Source organism: Salmo salar, chromosome ssa03 (assembly GCF_905237065.1).
Source record: "Salmo salar chromosome ssa03, Ssal_v3.1, whole genome shotgun sequence".
NCBI classification, from domain to species: domain Eukaryota; kingdom Metazoa; phylum Chordata; class Actinopteri; order Salmoniformes; family Salmonidae; genus Salmo; species Salmo salar.
In genome coordinates, this window is record NC_059444.1 from 19345886 (window position 1) to 19363703 (window position 17818).

Here is a 17818-nt window from a genome sequence, read left to right on the forward strand (position 1 = left end):
AATTCTCTCTGCCAACAAGAGGGGTGTGAACAGTTCGTGTCATGAACAGTACTTGTGGCCATAGAAATAGACGTGGCGCATGTTGCTTGGGTCACGAGGTGTTTTTTTTTTTTACTGCTCTGATAAATGACAATATCCATACAGCCCTTTGTCACCTAGGAAATCTGTGTTACCGGACCTTCTCAAACAGTATTTGAGTATTCTTGCCATAGTCTAAACTATAATAGACATTTCATCACAAGGGGCAAATACGGAGATTGTCTGTACTGCCCAATCATATTACCTAATCATATTGATATGACCAAATTCACCAATCAGGAACGTCCTTTCAAACTCTGTGTTTTTAACTTTGATGTAAGCCTCCTTAGCGCAGTAGGTAGCGCGTCAGTCTCATAATCTGAAGGTCGTGAGTTCGATCCTCACAGGGGGCATTGGCTTTTTCATCTACCTCTTTTTAGCTTTTGCAAGATTGTATTACACATGCCCTATCCCAAAACAACTCCCATCCCTTAGCCCTACGGCCTAGGCAATTCCGTAGGAGAGAACTGCATTAGTAAGCAGAATCTATTACCTTGATCCTCAGTCTGTGTGACCCATTGACATTTTCATAGTAAAGTACAGACATATGCAATGTCTGTTTTGATGACTGTTTTTGCCCACCAACTAGTTATATCTCATCGAGCCTGACCGATATGGCTTTTTCTTCATCTGATTACAATTTTTGGGGGGACAAAACTTACTGATACTGATATATGTGCGTTCCTGGTGTAACTCGGGCAGTTGTTGTTGCCATCCTGTACCTGTCCCGCAGGTGTGATGTTCGGATGTACCGATCCTGTGCAGGTGTTGTTACACATGGTCTGCCACTGCGAGGACAATCAGCTGTCCGTCCTGTCTCCCTGTAGCGCTGTCTTAGGCGTCTCACGGTACGGACATTACAATTTATTTCCCTGGCCACATCTGCAGTCCTCATGCCTCCTTGCAGCATGCCTAACACGGAACCCAAACCGGCTGTGCGCGTGCGCCATCGTGCATACATTTATTTTGTCCCCCTACACCAAACGCGATCACGACACGCAGGTTAAAATATCAAAACAAACTCTGAACCAGTGACATTAATTTGGGGACAGGTCGAAAAGCATTAAACATTTATGGCAATTTAGCTTGCACTTGCTAGCTAATTTGTCCTATTTAGCTAGCTTGCTGTTGCTAGCTAATTTGTCCTGGGATATAAACATTAGGTTGTTATTTTACCTGAAATGCACAAGTTCCTCTACTCCAACAATTAATCTACACATAAAAACGGTAAACCGAATCGTTTCTAGTCATCTCTCCTCCTTCCAGGCCTTTTCATCGTTTAACTTATATGGTGATTGGCATCTAAACTTTCATCGTATTACCACGACATCCGGCAACAGTTCGTTTTTCAATCGCCCACATGGGTATAACCAATGAGGAGATCGCACGTGGGTACCTACTTCTATAAACCAATGAGGAGATGGGAGAGGCAGGACTTGCAGCGCGATCTGCGTCAGAAATAGGAATGACTTCTATTTTAGCCCTTGGCAACGCAGACGCTCGTTGACGCGTGCAAGCAGTGTGGGTGCAATAATTGAATAACATAGATTCCTAAATGTATTTTGCAACGCGAGCGGTGTAGTCAGGGTATAAGGCACGTTCACATATGTGAGCAGGAACCCTGGGCATATTTCTTTTGGTGTTTTTCAGAGTCAGTAGAAAGACCTCTTTAGTGTCCTAAGTTTTCATAACTGTGACCTTAATTGCCTACCGTCTGTAAGCTGTTAGTGTCTTAACGACCGCTCCACAGGTGCATGTTCATTAATTGTTTATGGTTCATTGAACAAGCATGGGAAACAGTGTTTTTACCTGAGTTAGTAGAATCCTGTTGGAAATGTATCATTTATATTCCTAAATCATTAGTTGAAATTGATACTGTTGCTGCTTCCTGTTGTCATGGATTGGAGAGCCATTTATGACAGTTGGATCAAGTAGCCCATGTCAGCTAATGTTTTTTAGGTAGGTGTTTTAGCCCATTGATTTTGTTGTAATGTTTGAGTCACTCGAGTATCACATGAACAAATGTGTAGAATTGCAGGAAATGAGCTTTAAATTTGCTAAATTCTCTCTGCCAACAAGAGGGGTGTGAACAGTTCGTGTCATGAACAGTACTTGTGGCCATAGAAATAGACGTGGCGCATGTTGCTTGGGTCACGAGGTGTTTTTTTTTACTGCTCTGATAAATGACAATATCCATACAGCCCTTTGTCACCTAGGAAATCTGTGTTACCGGACCTTCTCAAACAGTATTTGAGTATTCTTGCCGTAGTCTAAACTATAATAGACATTTCATCACAAGGGGCAAATACGGAGATTGTCTGTACTGCCCAATCATATTACCTAATCATATTGATATGACCAAATTCACCAATCAGGAACGTCCTTTCAAACTCTGTGTTTTTAACTTTGATATAAGCCTCCTTAGCGCAGTAGGTAGCGCGTCAGTCTCATAATCTGAAGGTCGTGAGTTCGATCCTCACAGGGGGCATTGGCTTTTTCATGTACCTCTTTTTAGCTTTTGCAAGATTGTATTACACATGCCCTATCCCAAAACAACTCCCATCCCTTAGCCCTACGGCCTAGGCAATTCCGTAGGAGAGAACTGCATTAGTAAGCAGAATCTATTACCTTGATCCTCAGTCTGTGTGACCCATTGACATTTTCATAGTAAAGTACAGACATATGCAATGTCTGTTTTGATGACTGTTTTTGCCCACCAACTAGTTATATCTCATCGAGCCTGACCGATATGGCTTTTTCTTCATCTGATTACAATTTTTGGGGGGACAAAACTTACTGATACTGATATATGTGCGTTCCTGGTGTAACTCGGGCAGTTGTTGTTGCCATCCTGTACCTGTCCCGCAGGTGTGATGTTCGGATGTACCGATCCTGTGCAGGTGTTGTTACACGTGGTCTGCCACTGCGAGGACAATCAGCTGTCCGTCCTGTCTCCCTGTAGCGCTGTCTTAGGCGTCTCACGGTACGGACATTACAATTTATTTCCCTGGCCACATCTGCAGTCCTCATGCCTCCTTGCAGCATGCCTAACACGGAACCCAAACCGGCTGTGCCCGTGCGCCATCGTGCATACATTTATTTTGTCCCCCTACACCAAACGCGATCACGACACGCAGGTTAAAATATCAAAACAAACTCTGAACCAGTGACATTAATTTGGGGACAGGTCGAAAAGCATTAAACATTTATGGCAATTTAGCTTGCACTTGCTAGCTAATTTGTCCTATTTAGCTAGCTTGCTGTTGCTAGCTAATTTGTCCTGGGATATAAACATTAGGTTGTTATTTTACCTGAAATGCACAAGTTCCTCTACTCCAACAATTAATCTACACATAAAAACGGTAAACCGAATCGTTTCTAGTCATCTCTCCTCCTTCCAGGCCTTTTCATCGTTTAACTTATATGGTGATTGGCATCTAAACTTTCATCGTATTACCACGACATCCGGCAACAGTTCGTTTTTCAATCGCCCACATGGGTATAACCAATGAGGAGATCGCACGTGGGTACCTACTTCTATAAACCAATGAGGAGATGGGAGAGGCAGGACTTGCAGCGCGATCTGCGTCAGAAATAGGAATGACTTCTATTTTAGCCCTTGGCAACGCAGACGCTCGTTGACGCGTGCAAGCAGTGTGGGTGCAATAATTGAATAACATAGATTCCTAAATGTATTTTGCAACGCGAGCGCACGCGACGCGAGCACTGTAGTCAGGGTATAAGGCACGTTCACATATGTGAGCAAGAACCCTGGGCATATTTCTTTTGGTGTTTTTCAGAGTCAGTAGAAAGACCTCTTTAGTGTCCTAAGTTTTCATAACTGTGTCCTTAATTGCCTACCGTCTGTAAGCTGTTAGTGTCTTAACGACCGCTCCACAGGTGCATGTTCATTAATTGTTTATGGTTCATTGAACAAGCATGGGAAACAGTGTTTTTACCTGAGTTAGTAGAATCCTGTTGGAAATGTATGTTAAAAGTACCATTTATATTCCTAAAACATTAGTTGAAATTGATACTGTTGCTGCTTCCTGTTGTCATGGATTGGAGAGCCATTTATGACAGTTGGATCAAGTAGCCCATGTCAGCTAATGTTTTTTAGGTAGGTGTTTTAGCCCATTGATTTTGTTGTAATGTTTGAGTCACTCAGATATCACATGAACAAATGTGTAGAATTGCAGGAAATGAGCTTTAAATTTGCTAAATTCTCTCCGCCAACAAGAGGGGTGTGAACAGTTCGTGTCATGAACAGTACTTGTGGCCATAGAAATAGACGTGGCGCATGTTGCTTGGGTCACGAGGTGTTTTTTTTTTTTACTGCGCTGATAAATGACAATATCCATACAGCCCTTTGTCACCTAGGAAATCTGTGTTACCGGACCTTCTCAAACAGTATTTGAGTATTCTTGCCGTAGTCTAAACTATAATAGACATTTCATCACAAGGGGCAAATACGGAGATTGTCTTTACTGTCCAATCATATTACCTAATCATATTGATATGACCAAATTCACCAATCAGGAACGTCCTTTCAAACTCTGTGTTTTTAACTTTGATATATGCCTCCTTAGCGCAGTAGGTAGCGCGTCAGTCTCATAATCTGAAGGTCGTGAGTTCGATCCTCACAGGGGGCATTGGCTTTTTCATGTACCTCTTTTTAGCTTTTGCAAGATTGTATTACACATGCCCTATCCCAAAACAACTCCCATCCCTTAGCCCTACGGCCTAGGCAATTCCGTAGGAGAGAACTGCATTAGTAAGCAGAATCTATTACCTTGATCCTCAGTCTGTGTGACCCATTGACATTTTCATAGTAAAGTACAGACATATGCAATGTCTGTTTTGATGACTGTTTTTGCCCACCAACTAGTTATATCTCATCGAGCCTGACCGATATGGCTTTTTCTTCATCTGATTACAATTTTTTGGGGGGGACAAAACTTACTGATACTGATATATGTGCGTTCCTGGTGTAACTCGGGCAGTTGTTGTTGCCATCCTGTACCTGTCCCGCAGGTGTGATGTTCGGATGTACCGATCCTGTGCAGGTGTTGTTACACGTGGTCTGCCACTGCGAGGACAATCAGCTGTCCGTCCTGTCTCCCTGTAGCGCTGTCTTAGGCGTCTCACGGTACGGACATTACAATTTATTTCCCTGGCCACATCTGCAGTCCTCATGCCTCCTTGCAGCATGCCTAACACGGAACCCAAACCGGCTGTGCGCGTGCGCCATCGTGCATACATTTATTTTGTCCCCCTACACCAAACGCGATCACGACACGCAGGTTAAAATATCAAAACAAACTCTGAACCAGTGACATTAATTTGGGGACAGGTCGAAAAGCATTAAACATTTATGGCAATTTAGCTTGCACTTGCTAGCTAATTTGTCCTATTTAGCTAGCTTGCACTTGCTAGCTAATTTGTCCTATTTAGCTAGCTTGCTGTTGCTAGCTAATTTGTCCTGGGATATAAACATTAGGTTGTTATTTTACCTGAAATGCACAAGTTCCTCTACTCCAACAATTAATCTACACATAAAAACGGTAAACCGAATCGTTTCTAGTCATCTCTCCTCCTTCCAGGCCTTTTCATCGTTTAACTTATATGGTGATTGGCATCTAAACTTTCATCGTATTACCACGACATCCGGCAACAGTTCGTTTTTCAATCGCCCACATGGGTATAACCAATGAGGAGATCGCACGTGGGTACCTACTTCTATAAACCAATGAGGAGATGGGAGAGGCAGGACTTGCAGCGCGATCTGCGTCAGAAATAGGAATGACTTCTATTTTAGCCCTTGGCAACGCAGACGCTCGTTGACGCGTGCAAGCAGTGTGGGTGCAATAATTGAATAACATAGATTCCTAAATGTATTTTGCAACGCGAGCGGTGTAGTCAGGGTATAAGGCACGTTCACATATGTGAGCAGGAACCCTGGGCATATTTCTTTTGGTGTTTTTCAGAGTCAGTAGAAAGACCTCTTTAGTGTCCTAAGTTTTCATAACTGTGACCTTAATTGCCTACCGTCTGTAAGCTGTTAGTGTCTTAACGACCGCTCCACAGGTGCATGTTCATTAATTGTTTATGGTTCATTGAACAAGCATGGGAAACAGTGTTTTTACCTGAGTTAGTAGAATCCTGTTGGAAATGTATCATTTATATTCCTAAATCATTAGTTGAAATTGATACTGTTGCTGCTTCCTGTTGTCATGGATTGGAGAGCCATTTATGACAGTTGGATCAAGTAGCCCATGTCAGCTAATGTTTTTTAGGTAGGTGTTTTAGCCCATTGATTTTGTTGTAATGTTTGAGTCACTCGAGTATCACATGAACAAATGTGTAGAATTGCAGGAAATGAGCTTTAAATTTGCTAAATTCTCTCTGCCAACAAGAGGGGTGTGAACAGTTCGTGTCATGAACAGTACTTGTGGCCATAGAAATAGACGTGGCGCATGTTGCTTGGGTCACGAGGTGTTTTTTTTTTTTACTGCTCTGATAAATGACAATATCCATACAGCCCTTTGTCACCTAGGAAATCTGTGTTACCGGACCTTCTCAAACAGTATTTGAGTATTCTTGCCGTAGTCTAAACTATAATAGACATTTCATCACAAGGGGCAAATACGGAGATTGTCTGTACTGCCCAATCATATTACCTAATCATATTGATATGACCAAATTCACCAATCAGGAACGTCCTTTCAAACTCTGTGTTTTTAACTTTGATATAAGCCTCCTTAGCGCAGTAGGTAGCGCGTCAGTCTCATAATCTGAAGGTCGTGAGTTCGATCCTCACAGGGGGCATTGGCTTTTTCATGTACCTCTTTTTAGCTTTTGCAAGGTTGTATTACACATTCCCTATCCCAAAACAACTCCCATCCCTTAGCCCAACTAGTCTGTACCCTGCACACTGATTCGGTACAGGTGCCCCCATATATAGCCTCGTTATTCTTATTGTTTTACTTTTAATTATTACTTTTTATTTTGGGTCATTTGATATAAGCCTCCTTAGCGCAGTAGGTAGCGCGTCAGTCTCATAATCTGAAGGTCGTGAGTTCGATCCTCACAGGGGGCAGATTTTTTGTAGAGGTTGCACCCAGAGGAGAGTGTTGGTATAATATAGTTTATAGTAGGCAAAACAACCTCATTTTCACAATTTCAGTTATATCATCAAAATCAGAGAACGTTTTTGGGCTCATTCAGAAGTTTTTACCTGATTTAGTAGAATCCTGTTGAAAATGTATGTTAAAAGTATCATTTCTATTCCTAAAAAATTGTTGAAAATGATACTGTTTCTGCTTCCTGTTGTCATGGATTTTTTAATTACAGCCGTGTCAAAACACCGGTTTTAAATTCATAATCAATATGCTGAAATAGGTTGTGATATTTTGAAGACCAAAACATAAAATGACTCTCTACACACTTGTGTTCAGATTACTTGTATTCAGCTAAAATCGTTACCTTCTAAACTGCACGTGCATCAACATTTGACAAGCGTCCACTCTAAACTGTAATTGATTAGCTTATTCTACTGTAATCAGTAGCATGCGCAAATGAATCACTCACATCAACATTGTATTGAAATCAATGGATCTGGAGCAATAAGCTCGGTGACATGTTACGTTAGCACTGTTCTAAAAGACAAACCACAAAGAATTTAGGGATGTTAACAGGTTAGCCGATAATTGGTTAGCAGCCGAAAATACATTTGACCGGTCATGCTTATCGTTCTATAGGTTAATTTGCATAATTGGGTGCATACAGAGCTTAGTTTGAGGAACGGAGTATCCTATTACCTGTCAGGCAGCGCAAGAGTAGCTCCTCACTGGAGTGAAACGTGTTTTTGTAAACCCAGTCATTGCGCAACAAATAACAATTCTAAATGCAATCGCATGTTAACTTTGAAGGCCACGATTAAAGCCCAATGCGTTTTTGAGTATTTCAAGTAAATGTTAAATGTGTCAATTAAATGTGTTGAGGACAAAATTATGCATTTAATTAAGTATTTTTGTTGTTGTAGTGGGAACAGTGACATTCGAACATTCAAAAAATATATACTTTAAGGAATTGATTTTAATATATTTTTTCATTTTGTATTTTTATGTTTAGCTCACATAATATAATTTAAAAGTATGCATTAAGGTGTCTAATATAATAAATGTCGCAAAAAACAATGTAGACATTAATAAATGCATTTCTTTAGGTATCAAACACATCAAATATATAGAAATCAAATGTTTGACTTTAATCCATTTATTCAATTACAGCCATTACAATGAGCCCATCCTCCTATAGCTCCTACCACCAGCCTCCACTGTGGTGCCTCCATGCCACATGCTTGTTCATAGGCATAGTGGCAGTTGTTATTGGTCTATTAACTCATTTACCGCCTGGTGATGTCAGTGATGTGTTTTTTTTAGGGAATCCCATTATTGTTCTGCTAATGTAAAATGTAGGTTTTCTTTTACTTTCACTTTCAAACAAAGACTGCTCCAGAGAGTCATTTGGTAAGCGTTGGTGGTATAGTGGTGAGCATAGCTGCCTTCCAAGCAGTTGACCCGGGTTCGATTCCCGGCCAACGCAACTGGGTGTTTTGTTTGAATCACCCTTTGAAATGAATCTGCTAAAAGTCCAGTGCAGCTGGGTTTTTTTTAATCTCAGTATCAAATAGGGCTGACACCATTTAGTCAACTGGTCCATAGGCTGTTGGTCAACTGGGAATGTTTTAGTCGAGCAGTTTCCCCAAAAAAAGGATTTATGGCACGACTTGATTGAAGCATATCTCAGTGGACTGATCCATTGCTGAAGCCGCGGGGATGGAAACAAGTTCTGTTTTATTTCATTCCATTTCCGAGTTGTCCATTTATTCATTGTGTTTTGTTTGGAGTGCTCCTGTCAACAATGTTTAAGGACGCGCACCTGATTACCCATAGAAGTAGGCCTAGGCTACCTGGCCTGCGAGCAAATGTAGGCTTATAAATGTGCCCATTTGGGGATCTGACAGTATTTCTGATTATCTTTAATCACCACCACTTATGAGCTGTGGAGCTTCTCAAAGTACATTTTTCTTCACCTCATACAGCAAGGAAACAAAGTCTGTTATTACATCCATTGAGAATGTCAATAGTTGCTCAATGTAGCCTATTTGAAAAATATTTCCAGCTCTCTCCCTTTGGATAACCACTCAGCAAATCAAATAAAAAAATGTCATGCTCTGATCCGGTGGAAACGTTACAAAACAAGTCTACCTGATTACTTCTTGTGCTTGCGCAATTAGCCTGGTATAGAGCCTACAGCTGTGTCTGCCCAGAGGTCAATGGCAGGGGAAACTGAGGGTCCAAAATATTTTATACAATGTTGCAAGTTTGTTAGCTCAAGCATCTGGCTGGACCAAATGTGGATCTATAGTTGATACATTGTTTCAAGTTCGTTGCAGAAAGGCCATGTGTAGCCAAAGGGATTTATTTTTTATCGGGATATTTTTGTTCACCTTCAGACTGTAATGATTTTATTTGTTGGCTTTATGTAGGCCATTTTTACATAGTTGGCAATGGCAATAGAAGTTACTTTTAGATTTGGGTCATTTTCATTTCGGTTTAGATATCATTTTTATTCATCACTTGAAAATGATTTTGAGATACAAAGACTTTACATATGAAATAAATTCAACTGTTCTACGAAAATATGCATATGAAAACCATAACTGGCACGCAGATCGGTCGAAATGGTAAGATAAGTTGTCGGGCCTCCTGAGTGGCGCAGTGTTCTTAGGCATTGCAACGCATAGCTATCCCTGCCGCTAGAGATCCCGGTTCAAGTCTGTGTTCTCTGCTGCTGGTTGCTACCGGGAGACCCATGGGGCGGTGCACAATTGTCCCAGTGGCGTCTGGTTTAGTGGAGGGTTTGGCCGGCAGGGATGTTTTTGTCCCTTCGCGCACTAGCAATTCCTGTGGAGGGCCAGGTGCAATGCGCGCCGACACGGTCGCCAGGTGTACGGTGTTTCCTCCGACACATTGGTGCGGCTGGTTTCCAGGTTAAGTGAGCAGTGCAGCTTGGCTGGGTTGTGTTTCGGAGGACGCGTGGCTCTCAACCTTCACCTATCCTGAGTCTGTTGCGGAGATGAGACAAGACTGTAACTTCCAATTGGATATAATGACATTTGGGGGTAAAAAATTAATTCAAGGTTAATTGGCACTCTAAATGGAAACCGACCCCTGGTGTAGCCTAATACCGGGAGCGTAATGGTGCTAGCTCTGCCACTAGAGCATCAGCAGCGGGAGGAGGAGATTCGGGAACAGGTTTTTTTTCTGGTTAGGTTATCTTGGTTTCTGACACCCTCTTGAGTAATTTGTATCTTTGTTATTTAATCACAGTGTGCTTAAAGCATCAGACAAGCTCAGTAGCCTACATATAGTTGATTTTATTCAAACACATAGGGTGTGTCTATATATGGAAAAATACACTTTTTAAAATTTGGACCAGTCGATTGGTCGAAAGAACAGACGGCTTTTGGTCGACGAAACGTTTTTTTTGTCGTGGACTGCCCTTATATCTAATCATTTCTGGGTAACAATGAAATACCTTAGTGTGATTGTTTTCAATTAAAATGATCAAAATGAGCAAAAATGACTTGTTAGTAAAGAGCAATTTGTCAAGCAAGAATTTTGCTAGGAATGTCTGGCATTGTCTGAGTGGAAAGGGGGAAACCTGAAAACCAGCTGTTATTGGCAGAGCTGTTTGTAACTCTTTGTTATTGGTCTATTAAGTAATTTACCGCCTGGTGATGTCAGTGATGTGTTTTTTAGGGAATCCCATTATTATTCTGCTAATGTAAAATGTAGGTTTTCTTTTACTTTCACTTTCAAACAAAGACTGCTCCAGAGAGTTATTTGGTAAGCGTTGGTGGTATAGTGGTGAGCATAGCTGCCTTCCAAGCAGTTGACCCGGGTTCGATTCCCGGCCAACGCAACTGGGTGTTTTGTTCTAATCACCCTTTGAAATGAATCTGCTAAAAGTCCAGTGCAGCTGGGTTTTTTTAAATCTCAGTATCAAATAGGGCTGACACCATTTAGTCAACTGGTCCATAGGCTGTTGGTCAACTGGGAATGTTTTAGTCGAGCAGTTTCCCCCAAAAAAGGATTTATGGCACGACTTGATTGACGCATATCTCAGTGGACTGATCCATTGCTGAAGCCGCCGGGATGGAAACAAGTTCTGTTTTATTTCATTCCATTTCCGAGTTGTCCATTTATTCATTGTGTTTTGTTTGGAGTGCTCCTGTCAACAATGTTTAAGGACGCGCACCTGATTACCCATAGAAGTAGGCCTAGGCTACCTGGCCTGCGAGCAAATGTAGGCTTATAAATGTGGCCATTTGGGGATCTGACAGTATTTCTGATTATCTTTAATCACCACCACTTATGAGCTGTGGAGCTTCTCAAAGTACATTTTTCTTCACCTCATACAGCAAGGAAAAAAAGTCTGTCATTACATCCATTGAGAATGTCAATAGTTGCTCAATGTAGCCTATTTGAAAAATATTTCCAGCTCTCTCCCTTTGGATAACCACTCAGCAAATCAAATAAAAAAATGTCATGCTCTGATCCGGTGGAAACGTTACAAAACAAGTCTACCTGATTACTTCTTGTGCTTGCGCAATTAGCCTGGTATAGAGCCTACAGCTGTGTCTGCCCAGAGGTCAATGGCAGGGGAAACTGAGGGTCCAAAATATTTTATACAATGTTGCAAGTTTGTTAGCTCAAGCATCTGGCTGGACCAAACTGTTGATCTAGTTGATACATTGTTTCAAGTTCGTTGCAGAAAGGCCATGTGTAGCCAAAGGGATTTATTTTTTATCGGGATATTTTTTTCACCTTCAGACTGTAATGATTTTATTTGTTGGCTTTATGTAGGCCATTTTTACATAGTTGGCAATGGCAATAGAAGTTACTTTTAGATTTGGGTCATTTTCATTTCGGTTTAGATATCATTTTTATTCATCACTTGAAAATGATTTTGAGATACAAAGACTTTACATATGAAATAAATTCAACTGTTCTACGAAAATATGCATATGAAAACCATAACTGGCACGCAGATCGGTCAAAATGGTAAGATAAGTTGGCGGGCCTCCTGAGTGGCGCAGTGTTCTTAGGCATTGCAACGCATAGCTATCCCTGCCGCTAGAGATCCCGGTTCAAGTCTGTGTTCTCTGCTGCTGGTTGCTACCGGGAGACCCATGGGGCGGTGCACAATTGGCCCAGTGGCGTCTGGTTTAGTGGAGGGTTTGGCCGGCAGGGATGTTTTTGTCCCTTCGCGCACTAGCAATTCCTGTGGAGGGCCAGGTGCAATGCGCGCCGACACGGTCGCCAGGTGTACGGTGTTTCCTCCGACACATTGGTGCGGCTGGTTTCCAGGTTAAGTGAGCAGTGCAGCTTGGCTGGGTTGTGTTTCGGAGGACGCGTGGCTCTCAACCTTCACCTATCCTGAGTCTGTTGCGGAGATGAGACAAGACTGTAACTTCCAATTGGATATAATGACATTTGGGGGTAAAAAATTAATTCAAGGTTAATTGGCACTCTAAATGGAAACCGACCCCCTGGTGTAGCCTAATACCGGGAGCGTAATGGTGCTAGCTCTGCCACTAGAGCATCAGCAGCGGGAGGAGGAGATTCGGGAACAGGTTTTTTTTTCTGGTTAGGTTATCTTGGTTTCTGACACCCTCTTGAGTAATTTGTGTCTTTGTTATTTAATCACAGTGTGCTTAAAGCATCAGACAAGCTCAGTAGCCTACATATAGTTGATTTTATTCAAACACATAGGGTGTGTCTATATATGGAAAAATACACTTTTTAAAATTTGGACCAGTCGATTGGTCGAAAGAACAGACGGCTTTTGGTCGACGAAACAGTTTTTTTGTCGTGGACTGCCCTTATATCTAATCATTTCTGGGTGACAATGAAATACCTTAGTGTGATTGTTTTCAATTAAAATGATCAAAAATGAGCAAAAATGACTTGTTAGTAAAGAGCAATTTGTCAAGCAAGAATTTTGCTAGGAATGTCTGGCATTGTCTGAGTGGAAAGGGGGAAACCTGAAAACTAACTGTTATTGGCAGAGCTGTTTGTAACTCTTTGTTATTGGTCTATTAAGTAATTTACCGCCTGGTGATGTCAGTGATGTGTTTTTTAGGGAATCCCATTATTATTCTGCTAATGTAAAATGTAGGTTTTCTTTTACTTTCACTTTCAAACAAAGACTGCTCCAGAGAGTTATTTGGTAAGCGTTGGTGGTATAGTGGTGAGCATAGCTGCCTTCCAAGCAGTTGACCCGGGTTCGATTCCCGGCCAACGCAACTGGGTGTTTTGTTTGAATCACCCTTTGAAATGAATCTTCTAAAAGTCCAGTGCAGCTGTTTTTTTTAAAATCTCAGTATCAAATAGGGCTGACACCATTTAGTCAACTGGTCCATAGGCTGTTGGTCAACTGAGAATGTTTTAGTCGAGCAGTTTCCCCAAAAAAAGGATTTATGGCACGACTTGATTGACGCATATCTCAGTGGACTGATCCATTGCTGAAGCCGCGGGGATGGAAACAAGTTCTGTTTTATTTCATTCCATTTCCGAGTTGTCCATTTATTCATTGTGTTTTGTTTGGAGTGCTCCTGTCAACAATGTTTAAGGACGCGCACCTGATTACCCATAGAAGTAGGCCTAGGCTACCTGGCCTGCGAGCAAATGTAGGCTTATAAATGTGCCCATTTGGGGATCTGACAGTATTTCTGATTATCTTTAATCACCACCACTTATGAGCTGTGGAGCTTCTCAAAGTACATTTTTCTTCACCTCATACAGCAAGGAAAAAAAGTCTGTTATTACATCCATTGAGAATGTCAATAGTTGCTCAATGTAGCCTATTTGAAAAATATTTCCAGCTCTCTCCCTTTGGATAACCACTCAGCAAATCAAATAAAAAAATGTCATGCTCTGATCCGGTGGAAACGTTACAAAACAAGTCTACCTGATTACTTCTTGTGCTTGCGCAATTAGCCTGGTATAGAGCCTACAGCTGTGTCTGCCCACAGGTCACTGGCAGGGGAAACTGAGGGTCCAAAATATTTTATACAATGTTGCAAGTTTGTTAGCTCAAGCATCTGGCTGGACCAAGTGGATCTTAGTTGATACATTGTTTCAAGTTCGTTGCAGAAAGGCCATGTGTAGCCAAAGGGATTTATTTTTTATCGGGATATTTTTTTCACCTTCAGACTGTAAGGATTTTATTTGTTGGCTTTATGTAGGCCATTTTTACATAGTTGGCAATGGCAATAGAAGTTACTTTTAGATTTGGGTCATTTTCATTTCGGTTTAGATATCATTTTTATTCATCACTTGAAAATGATTTTGAGATACAAAGACTTTACATATGAAATAAATTCAACTGTTCTACGAAAATATGCATATGAAAACCATAACTGGCACGCAGATCGGTCAAAATGGTAAGATAAGTTGGCGGGCCTCCTGAGTGGCGCAGTGTTCTAAGGCATTGCAACGCATAGCTATCCCTGCCGCTAGAGATCCCGGTTCAAGTCTGTGTTCTCTGCTGCTGGTTGCTACCGGGAGACCCATGGGGCGGTGCACAATTGGCCCAGTGGCGTCTGGTTTAGTGGAGGGTTTGGCCGGCAGGGATGTTTTTGTCCCTTCGCGCACTAGCAATTCCTGTGGAGGGCCAGGTGCAATGCGCGCCGACACGGTCGCCAGGTGTACGGTGTTTCCTCCGACACATTGGTGCGGCTGGTTTCCAGGTTAAGTGAGCAGTGCAGCTTGGCTGGGTTGTGTTTCGGAGGACGCGTGGCTCTCAACCTTCACCTATCCTGAGTCTGTTGCGGAGATGAGACAAGACTGTAACTTCCAATTGGATATAATGACATTTGGGGGTAAAAAATTAATTCAAGGTTAATTGGCACTCTAAATGGAAACCGACCCCCTGGTGTAGCCTAATACCGGGAGCGTAATGGTGCTAGCTCTGCCACTAGAGCATCAGCAGCGGGAGGAGGAGATTCGGGAACAGGTTTTTTTTTCTGGTTAGGTTATCTTGGTTTCTGACACCCTCTTGAGTAATTTGTATCTTTGTTATTTAATCACAGTGTGCTTAAAGCATCAGACAAGCTCAGTAGCCTACATATAGTTGATTTTATTCAAACACATAGGGTGTGTCTATATATGGAAAAATACACTTTTTAAAATTTGGACCAGTCGATTGGTCGAAAGAACAGACGGCTTTTGGTCGACGAAACGTTTTTTTTGTCGTGGACTGCCCTTATATCTAATCATTTCTGGGTAACAATGAAATACCTTAGTGTGATTGTTTTCAATTAAAATGAGCAAAATGAGCAAAAATGACTTGTTAGTAAAGAGCAATTTGTCAAGCAAGAATTTTGCTAGGAATGTCTGGCATTGTCTGAGTGGAAAGGGGGAAACCTGAAAACTAGCTGTTATTGGCAGAGCTGTTTGTAACTCTTTGTTATTGGTCTATTAAGTAATTTACCGCCTGGTGATGTCAGTGATGTGTTTTTTAGGGAATCCCATTATTATTCTGCTAATATAAAATGTAGGTTTTCTTTTACTTTCACTTTCAAACAAAGACTGCTCCAGAGAGTTATTCGGTAAGCGTTGGTGTTATAGTGGTGAGCATAGCTGCCTCCCAAGCAGTTGACCCGGGTTCGATCCCCGGCCAACGCAACTGGGTGTTTTGTTTGAATCACCCTTTGAAATGAATCTGCTAAAAGTCCAGTGCAGCTGGGTTTTTTTAAATCTCAGTATCAAATAGGGCTGACACCATTTAGTCAACTGGTCCATAGGCTGTTGGTCAACTGAGAATGTTTTAGTCGAGCAGTTTCCCCAAAAAAAGGATTTATGGCACGACTTGATTGACGCATATCTCATCTGGCTGGACCAAGTGGATCTTAGTTGATACATTGTTTCAAGTTCGTTGCAGAAAGGCCATGTGTAGCCAAAGGGATTTATTTTTTATCGGGATATTTTTTTCACCTTCAGACTGTAATGATTTTATTTGTTGGCTTTATGTAGGCCATTTTTACATAGTTGGCAATGGCAATAGAAGTTACTTTTAGATTTGGGTCATTTTCATTTCGGTTTAGATATCATTTTTATTCATCACTTGAAAATGATTTTGAGATACAAAGACTTTACATATGAAATAAATTCAACTGTTCTACGAAAATATGCATATGAAAACCATAACTGGCACGCAGATCGGTCGAAATGGTAAGATAAGTTGGCGGGCCTCCTGAGTGGCGCAGTGTTCTAAGGCATTGCAACGCATAGCTATCCTTGCCGCTAGAGATCCCGGTTCAAGTCTGTGTCCTCTGCTGCTGCCGCTTGCTACCGGGAGACCCATGGGGCGGTGCACAATTGGCCCAGTGTAGTCTTGGTTAGTGGAGGGTTTGGCCGGCAGAGATGTTTTTGTCCCTTTGCGCACTAGCAATTCCTGTGGAGGGCCAGGTGCAATGCGCGCCGACACGGTCGCCAGGTGTACTGTGTTTCCTCCGACACATTGGTGCGGCTGGTTTCCAGGTTAAGTGAGCAGTGCAGCTTGGCTGGGTTGTGTTTCGGAGGACGCGTGGCTCTCAACCTTCACCTATCCTGAGTCTGTTGCGGAGATGAGACAAGACTGTAACTTCCAATTGGATATCATGACATTTGGGGGTAAAAAATTAATTCAAGGTTAATTGGCTCTCTAAATGGAAACCGACCCCCTGGTGTAGCCTAATACCGGGAGCGTAATGGTGCTAGCTCTGCCACTAGAGCATCAGCAGCGGGAGGAGGAGATTCGGGAAGAGGTTTTTTTTTCTGGTTAGGTTATCTTGGTTTCTGACACCCTCTTGAGTAATTTGTGTCTTTGTTATTTAATCACAGTGTGCTTAAAGCATCAGGCAAGCTCAGTAGCCTACATATAGTTGATTTTATTCAAACACATAGGGTGTGTCTATATATGGAAAAATACACTTTTTAAAATTTGGACCAGTCGATTGGTCGAAAGAACAGACGGCTTTTGGTCGACGAAACATTTTTTTTGTCGTGGACTGCCCTTATATCTAATCATTTCTGGGTGACAATGAAATACCTTAGTGTGATTGTTTTCAATTAAAATGATCAAAAAATGATCAAAAATGACTTGTTAGTAAAGAGCAATTTGTCAAGCAAGAATTTTGCTAGGAATGTCTGGCATTGTCTGAGTGGAAAGGGGGAAACCTGAAAACTAGCTCTTATTGGCAGAGCTGTTTGTAACTCTTTGTTATTGGTCTATTAAGTAATTTACCGCCTGGTGATGTCAGTGATGTGTTTTTTAGGGAATCCCATTATTATTCTGCCAAAGTAAAATGTAGGTTTTCTTTTACTTTAACTTTCAAACAAAGACTGCTCCAGAGAGTTATTTGTTAAGCGTTGGTGGTATTGTGGTGAGCATAGCTGCCTTCCAAGCAGTTGACCCGGGTTCGATTCCCGGCCAACGCAACTGGGTGTTTAGTTTGAATCACCCTTTGAAATGAATCTTCTGAAAGTCCAGTGCAGCTGTTTTTTTTAAAATCTCAGTATCAAATAGGGCTGACACCATTTAGTCAACTGGTCCATAGGCTGTTGGTGAACTGAGAATGTTTTAGTTGAGCAGTTTCCCCCAAAAAAGGATTTATGGCACGACT

The 17818-nt window shown here is 41.7% G+C and overlaps 10 non-coding genes across 10 annotated transcripts; all 10 read left to right on the top strand.

Annotated features, from left to right (window-relative positions):
• Nucleotides 1–358: 358 nt before the first annotated feature.
• On the top strand, nucleotides 359–431 carry trnam-cau (transfer RNA methionine (anticodon CAU)). The gene has a single exon. It is a non-coding gene; the product is annotated as a tRNA-Met (tRNA).
• A 2062-nt stretch (nucleotides 432–2493) lies between these two features.
• trnam-cau (transfer RNA methionine (anticodon CAU)) lies at nucleotides 2494–2566 on the top strand. The gene has a single exon. It is a non-coding gene; the product is annotated as a tRNA-Met (tRNA).
• Nucleotides 2567–4657: 2091 nt separating this feature from the next.
• trnam-cau (transfer RNA methionine (anticodon CAU)) lies at nucleotides 4658–4730 on the top strand. The gene has a single exon. It is a non-coding gene; the product is annotated as a tRNA-Met (tRNA).
• A 2103-nt stretch (nucleotides 4731–6833) lies between these two features.
• Nucleotides 6834–6906, top strand: trnam-cau (transfer RNA methionine (anticodon CAU)). The gene has a single exon. It is a non-coding gene; the product is annotated as a tRNA-Met (tRNA).
• Nucleotides 6907–7104: 198 nt separating this feature from the next.
• On the top strand, nucleotides 7105–7177 carry trnam-cau (transfer RNA methionine (anticodon CAU)). Its single transcript has one exon. It is a non-coding gene; the product is annotated as a tRNA-Met (tRNA).
• A 1436-nt stretch (nucleotides 7178–8613) lies between these two features.
• Nucleotides 8614–8685, top strand: trnag-ucc (transfer RNA glycine (anticodon UCC)). Its single transcript has one exon. It is a non-coding gene; the product is annotated as a tRNA-Gly (tRNA).
• A 2313-nt stretch (nucleotides 8686–10998) lies between these two features.
• trnag-ucc (transfer RNA glycine (anticodon UCC)) lies at nucleotides 10999–11070 on the top strand. The gene has a single exon. It is a non-coding gene; the product is annotated as a tRNA-Gly (tRNA).
• A 2314-nt stretch (nucleotides 11071–13384) lies between these two features.
• On the top strand, nucleotides 13385–13456 carry trnag-ucc (transfer RNA glycine (anticodon UCC)). Its single transcript has one exon. It is a non-coding gene; the product is annotated as a tRNA-Gly (tRNA).
• A 2311-nt stretch (nucleotides 13457–15767) lies between these two features.
• On the top strand, nucleotides 15768–15839 carry trnag-ccc (transfer RNA glycine (anticodon CCC)). The gene has a single exon. It is a non-coding gene; the product is annotated as a tRNA-Gly (tRNA).
• Nucleotides 15840–17561: 1722 nt separating this feature from the next.
• On the top strand, nucleotides 17562–17633 carry trnag-ucc (transfer RNA glycine (anticodon UCC)). Its single transcript has one exon. It is a non-coding gene; the product is annotated as a tRNA-Gly (tRNA).
• Nucleotides 17634–17818: the final 185 nt, after the last annotated feature.